Source organism: Pseudophryne corroboree, chromosome 7, assembly GCF_028390025.1.
Source record: "Pseudophryne corroboree isolate aPseCor3 chromosome 7, aPseCor3.hap2, whole genome shotgun sequence".
NCBI classification, from domain to species: Eukaryota; Metazoa; Chordata; class Amphibia; order Anura; family Myobatrachidae; genus Pseudophryne; species Pseudophryne corroboree.
Window position 1 is genome coordinate 348623162 of NC_086450.1, and position 7652 is coordinate 348630813.

Sequence of the window (7652 nt, forward strand, 5' to 3'; positions counted from 1 at the left end):
GACCTTGGTGCAAATTTTAGGACTAAAAATAATATTGTGAGTTGTGAGGTGTTCAGAATAGACTGGAAATGAGCGGAAATTATGGTTATTGAGGTTAATAATACTATGGGATCAAAATGACCCCCAAATTCTATGATTTAAGCTGTTTTTGAGGGTTTTTTGTAAAAAAACACCCGAATCCAAGACACACCCGAATCTGTCAAAAAATTTTCAGGGAGGTTTTGCCAAAACGCGTCCGAATCCAAAACACGGCCGCGGAACCGAATCCAAAACCAAAACACAAAACCCGAAAAATGTCCGGTGCACATCACTTTGACAACAATTTGGGTGTGGTGAGTTCAATCTGCAATCTAAATTGCAGTGTAAAAATAAAGCAGCCAGTATTTACCCTGCACAGAAATAAAATAACCCACCCAAGTCTAACTCTTTCTGCACATGTTATATCTGCCTCCCCTGCAGTGCACATGGTTTTGCCCAATTGCTAACAAAAATCCTGCTGCGATCAACTTGGAATTACCCCCAATATTCAGACAGAGAAACTGTGCCTGATCTAGGGCTGGTGCATATTTCAATGGTGCAACTGATGTTGAGCACCAAGAAGAATTAATGGTGGACCCAGTGGGAATCTCAGAGAAATCATTGGCCACAGAATTAGCATAAGACGCAGACACCGCTACCTCTGACTCAGCATCATCCCCTATGTTTGCTTATTTACCCCTTAACCAAATTATGGAAATAACACTAAAGAAATGTGTGGTTTTTTCAATATCCCATCCAAGAGAGTTGTAGGTGCACATGGTGAGACAAAACATTGGAATTGTGCTGTAATTGAAATATGTGAATGTAAAATAGCTGGCATTTTATTATCTAGTAATATAATGTTTAAATTAAAACCCAATGCAAAACTTATATGATGCGGCCTGGTTATATTTACAGATATATTTAAATAAATTTCCTAACTCACTGAATGCTGTATGAGTGACATAAAGCTATATGATTTGAGAGACAGGAATCTTTAATTATACTATGCAGGAATAAGATGTACAATATGGCGGACAAAAATGTTTTATGCTAAATAATACAAAAAAATATTTTAAAATCAGCATACACAAATGGATATCCCTATAGCCTCATAAATATGCGAACCCACACCCTCTAGGGAAATAAGAATACATTCTGTTCTTGGTTTAGGCAACTGAAAATACTGGTGCTTAGTACATCTCTGACTGCTAAATAACTATTTTAAATAGGCTTTGTAATATGGTTTGCCTTGATAATGCATAGACCTGTCTTCCACAGAAAGAAATACATTCCTTGTTTTGTAAAAAAAAAAAAATTGTTCTTTTCTATGTCAAACTGATATGTAAATGTTTTGCGCTTCACATTTGAATACAGATAAGATTACATGTATTCCTGATCTTCCCAGTAATTAAACAATGAAGCCATTGTAGTATTCATTCCTTACTGTGTACAGAATTGATGAAATAATACAAAATAAATATTTAAAATTATTGCCACTAATGCAGATATTAAAGGTTATTTAACCACTCAGTGGTTCTCAACCTCGTCCTCAAGTACCCCCAACAGTTCATGTTTTCAAGGTCTCCTCACAGGATTGCAAGTGAAATAATTTGCTCCACCTCTGGGTCTTTTATAATGTGTCAGTGAGTAAAGAATACACCTGTTCAACTGCTAGGTGACCTGGAAAACATGAACTGCTGGGGGTACTTGAGGACAGAGGTTGAGAACCACTGATTTAACTGACATTCCCCCCCCCCCCCAACACACCCAAAACAGCTCAGAATTTTTTTTTTTTATTACTTATCAAAGTTTAAAAAGTATTTTTAATAATATATGTATTTTATTTTAAGAAAATAAATAAAATATATATATAGCGAGAGAGAGAGAAAGTGTGTCGATGGTGATCCGCACACACATCTAAAATTGCTTCATCTGTGGGGTACTCCACAAAGGTAGCAGTTCATGTTCCATCAATATTGGTCGAAATGACCTTGTTGGAAATATATATATCTACATCTACTAGGGGGGTTTTGGCTCCCCTTTATCCCCCCATTCCATAGGTCCTCATTATAAAATAACTTCCCACTACCCTTTCGTAATAGTGGTCTTAAAATCTAACAATAGTAGCCCCCACACCACCTTAGTAGCAAAAAAAAAAAAAAAAAAAAGCAACATGTTTTATAAACCCCCCCACCCTGTGAAAAAGCCCTGTGTTTGGCATCCGACAACCCATCCCCACCCCCCAAGCTGTGACCTATTTTTTTTTATTATTATGTTAGCCCCCCTCGTATATTTTACTTTATATCACATCCCTCCCCCTCAGGAGTGCCTCCCCCCACCAGTAGCCATACTTACCAAATGCAGAGTGCAGTTAAGAGTGGGGCATGGGGGGCTCATGATGAATCCCCCCTGCTGCAGCTAATCTCTGCACACGCTGAGATCAGCCAACATGTGCTGGGAGAAGAACTAAGGGCCTAATTCAGACCTGCTCGCAGCAGCAAAGTTGTTAGCTAATGTGCACTGCAGGGGGGCAGATATAAAATGTGCAGAGATAGTTACATTTGGGTGGGGTATGTTTAGACTGAAATCTAAATTGCAGTGTAAAAATAAAGCAGCAGGTATTTACCCTGTACAAAAACAATATAACCCCAGTGGCGCACGCAGGGGGGGTTTCCGAGTACCTGGAAACCCCCCCTGATGAGCCAAACTTTTTATTTTTGAGACTGAGACAGCAGTGTCTCCACCTCAGTAAAAGATGTGATCGCGACCACAATCGCGACCGCGGAACTGCTCCTGCAGCAGAGAGCTACGTACAGTAGCTCTCTGCATAAAGAATGTCTGGGGGGAGCTGCTGGGTGCACTTGCTCAGCCATAGCAGCTCCCTCCGTCCTCACAGTGACTGCCGCTAGTGTGCTCTTGCCTCCCAGACCCTGGTGCCTGGTATGTATAACATATACAGGGGTATATTCAACTGCGGTCGAATTCATGTAATTGTCGAAAAACGGGGCATTTTCGACAAAAAAAAAAAACCTGTCGAATTGGATTCGACAATTCAATACAGTACTTTTGGACAAAAAACCTGCCGTTTCATTTTCGACTTTTTGCAATTCAACAATTTTTCAATTCGACATTTCTGCAATGTTAAAAATGCGGCTTTTCGACAAAAGTATATTCAATTGAAGAATGTGGATTCGACAACAGTGCTTTTCGACAGTCATTTCGTCAATTTAATTCCGCCTCATTTTTCTGTCGTGAGCTGATAAGAAATTTTAAATACAAGTATTTTTTGGTGCTTTTTTGATTGCTAATAGCATATCTATTTATATTTGTAGGGATTATCTACTTGGTTTGTCTTTTTATGACCCACAAGTATTATTCAATAGAGATGTGCACCGGAAATTTTTCGGGTTTTGTGTTTTGGTTTTGGGTTCGGTTCCGTGGCCGTGTTTTGGGTTCGAACGCGTTTTGGCAAAACCTCACCGAATTTTTTTTGTCGGATTCGGGTGTGTTTTGGATTCGGGTGTTTTTTTCAAAAAACCATAAAAAACAGCTTAAATCATAGAATTTGGGGGTCATTTTGATCCCAAAGTATTATTAACCTCAATAACCATAAGTTCCACTCATTTTCAGTCTATTCTGAACACCTCACACCTCACAATATTATTTTTAGTCCTAAAATTTGCACCGAGGTCGCTGGATGACTAAGCTCAGCGACCCAAGTGGCCGACACAAACACCTGGCCCATATAGGAGTGGCACTGCAGTGTCACGCAGGATGGCCCTTCCAAAAAACACTCCCCAAACAGCACATGACGCAAAGAAAAAAAGAGGCGCAATGAGGTAGCTGTGTGACTAAGCTCAGCGACCCTAGTGGCCGACACAAACACCTGGCCCATCTAGGAGTGGCACTGCAGTGTCACGCAGGATGGCCCTTCCAAAAAACACTCCCCAAACAGCACATGACGCAAAGAAAAAAAGAGGCGCAATGAGGTAGCTGTGTGAGTAAGCTAAGCGACCCTAGTGGCCGACACAAACACCTGGCCCATCTAGGAGTGGCACTGCAGTGTCAGGCCGGATGGCCCTTCCAAAAAATACTCCCCAAACAGCACATGACGCAAAGAAGAAAAAAAAGAGGCGCAATGAGGTAGCTGTGTGACTAAGATAAGCGACCCTAGTGGCCGACACAAACACCTGGCCCATCTAGGAGTGGCACTGCAGTGTCACGCAGGATGGCCCTTCCAAAAAACACTCCCCAAACAGCACATGACGCAAAGAAAAAAAGAGGCGCAATGAGGTAGCTGTGTGAGTAAGCTAAGCGACCCTAGTGGCCGACACAAACACCTGGCCCATCTAGGAGTGGCACTGCAGTGTCAGGCCGGATGGCCCTTCCAAAAAATACTCCCCAAACAGCACATGACGCAAAGAAGAAAAAAAAGAGGCGCAATGAGGTAGCTGTGTGACTAAGATAAGCGACCCTAGTGGCCGACACAAACACCTGGCCCATCTAGGAGTGGCACTGCAGTGTCACGCAGGATGGCCCTTCCAAAAAATACTCCCCAAACAGCACATGACGCAAAGAAAAATGAAAGAAAAAAGAGGTGCAAGATGGAATTGTCCTTGGGCCCTCCCACCCACCCTTATGTTGTATAAACAGGACATGCACACTTTAACCAACCCATCATTTCAGTGACAGGGTCTGCCACACGACTGTGACTGAAATGACGGGTTGGTTTGTACCCCCACCAAAAAAGAAGCAATTAATCTCTCCTTGCACAAACTGGCTCTACAGAGGCAAGATGTCCACCCCATCATCATCCTCCGATTTATCACCGTGTACATCCCCCTCCTCACAGATTATCAATTCGTCCCCACTGGAATCCACCATCACAGCTCCCTGTGTACTTTGTGGAGGCAATTGCTGCTGGTGAATGTCTCCATGGAGGAATTGATTATAATTCATTTTAATGAACATCATCTTCTCCACATTTTCTGGAAGTAACCTCGTACGCCGATTGCTGACAAGGTGAGCGGCGGCACTAAACACTCTTTCGGAGTACACACTTGTGGGAGGGCAACTTAGGTAGAATAAAGCCAGTTTGTGCAAGGGCCTCCAAATTGCCTCTTTTTCCTGCCAGTATACGTACGGACTGTCTGACGTGCCTACTTGGATGCGGTCACTCATATAATCCTCCACCATTCTTTCAATGGTGAGAGAATCATATGCAGTGACAGTAGACGACATGTCCGTAATCGTTGTCAGGTCCTTCAGTCTGGACCAGATGTCAGCATCAGCAGTCGCTCCAGACTGCCCTGCATCACCGCCAGCGGGTGGGCTCAGAATTCTGAGCCTTTTCCTCGCACCCCCAGTTGCGGGAGAATGTGAAGGAGGAGATGTTGACAGGTCGCGTTCCGCTTGACTTGACAATTTTCTCACCAGCAGTTCTTTGAACCCCTGCAGACTTGTGTCTGCCGGAAAGAGAGATACAACGTAGGTTTTAAATCTAGGATCGAGCACGGTGGCCAAAATGTAGTGCTCTGATTTCAACAGATTGACCACCCGTGAATCCTTGTTAAGCGAATTCAGGGCTCCATCCACAAGTCCCACATGCCTAGCGGAATTGCTCTGTTTTAGCTCCTCCTTCAATGTCTCCAGCTTCTTCTGCAAAAGCCTGATGAGGGGAATGACCTGACTCAGGCTGGCAGTGTCTGAACTGACTTCACGTGTGGCAAGTTCAAAAGGTTGCAGAACCTTGCACAACGTTGAAATCATTCTCCACTGCGCTTGAGACAGGTGCATTCCACCTCCTATATCGTGGTCAGTTGTATAGGCTTGAATGGCCTTTTGCTGCTCCTCCAACCTCTGAAGCATATAGAGGGTTGAATTCCACCTCGTTACCACTTCTTGCTTCAGATGTTGTCAGGGCAGGTTCAGGCGTTTTTGGTGTTGCTCCAGTCTTCTGTACGTGGTGCCTGTACGCCGAAAGTGTCCCGCAATTCTTCTTGCCACCGACAGCATCTCTTGCACGCCCCTCTCGTTTTTTAAATAATTCTGCACCACCAAATTCAAGGTATGTGCAATACATGGGACGTGCTGGAATTTGCCCATATTTAATGCACACACAATATTGCTGGCGTTGTCCGATGCCACAAATCCACAGGAGAGTCCAATTGGGGTAAGCCATTCTGCGATGATCTTCCTCAGTTGCCGTAAGAGGTTTTAGCTGTGTGCGTATTCTGGAAAGCGGTGATACAAAGCGTAGCCTGCCTAGGAAAGAGTTGGCGTTTGCGAGATGCTGCTACTGGTGCCGCCGCTGCTGTTCTTGCGGCGGGAGTCAATACATCTACCCAGTGGGCTGTCACAGTCATATAGTCCTGAGTCTGCCCTACTCCACTTGTCCACATGTCCGTGGTTAAGTGGACATTGGGTACAACTGCATTTTTTAGGACACTGGTGAGTCTTTTTCTGAGGTCTGTGTACATTTTCGGTATCGCCTGCCTAGAGAAATGGAACCTAGATGGTATTTGGTACCGGGGACACAGTACCTCATTCAAGTCTATAGTTGGCTCTGCAGTAATGATGGATACCAGAACCACGTTTCTCACTGCCCAGGATGCCAAGGCCTCAGTTATCCGCTTTGCAGCAGGATGACTGCTGTGATATTTCATCTTCCTCGCAAAGGACTGTTGGACAGTCAATTGCTTGGTGGAAGTAGTAAAAGTGGTCTTACGACTTCCCCTCTGGGATGACCATCGACTCCCAGCAGCAACAACAGCAGCGCCAGCAGCAGTAGGCGTTACACTCAAGGATGCATCGGAGGAATCCCAGGCAGGAGAGGACTCGTCAGAATTGCCAGTGACATGGCCTGCAGGACTATTGGCATTCCTGGGGAAGGAGGACATTGACACTGAGGGAGTTGGTGGGGTGGTTTGCGTGAGCTTGGTTACAAGAGGAAGGGATTTACTGGTCAGTGGACTGCTTCCGCTGTCGCCCAAAGTTTTTGAACTTGTCACTGACTTATGATGAATGCGCTGCAGGTGACGTATAAGGGAGGATGTTCCGAGGTGGTTAACGTCCTTACCCCTACTTATTACAGCTTGACAAAGGCAACACACGGCTTGACACCTGTTGTCCGCATTTCTGTTGAAATACTTTCACACCGAAGAGCTGATTTTTTTGGTATTTTCACCAGGCATGTCAATGGCCATACCACCTCACCATCAGAATCCTCCTTGTCAATTTCCTCCCCAGCGCCAGCAACACCCATATCCTCCTCATCCTGGTGTACTTCAACACTGACATCTTCAATCTGACTATCAGGAACTGGACTGCGGGTGCTCCTTCCAGCACTTGCAGGGGGCGTGCAAATGGTGGAAGGCGCATGCTCTTCACGTCCAGTGTTGGGAAGGTCAGGCATCGCAACCGACACAATTGGACTCTCCTTGTGGATTTGTGATTTCGAAGAACGCACAGTTCTTTGCTGTGCTTTTGCCAGCTTAAGTCTTTTCATTTTTCTAGCGAGAGGCTGAGTGCTTCCATCCTCATGTGAAGCTGAACCACTAGCCATGAACATAGGCCAGGGCCTCAGCCGTTCCTTGCCACTCCGTGTGGTAAATGGCATATTGGCAAGTTTA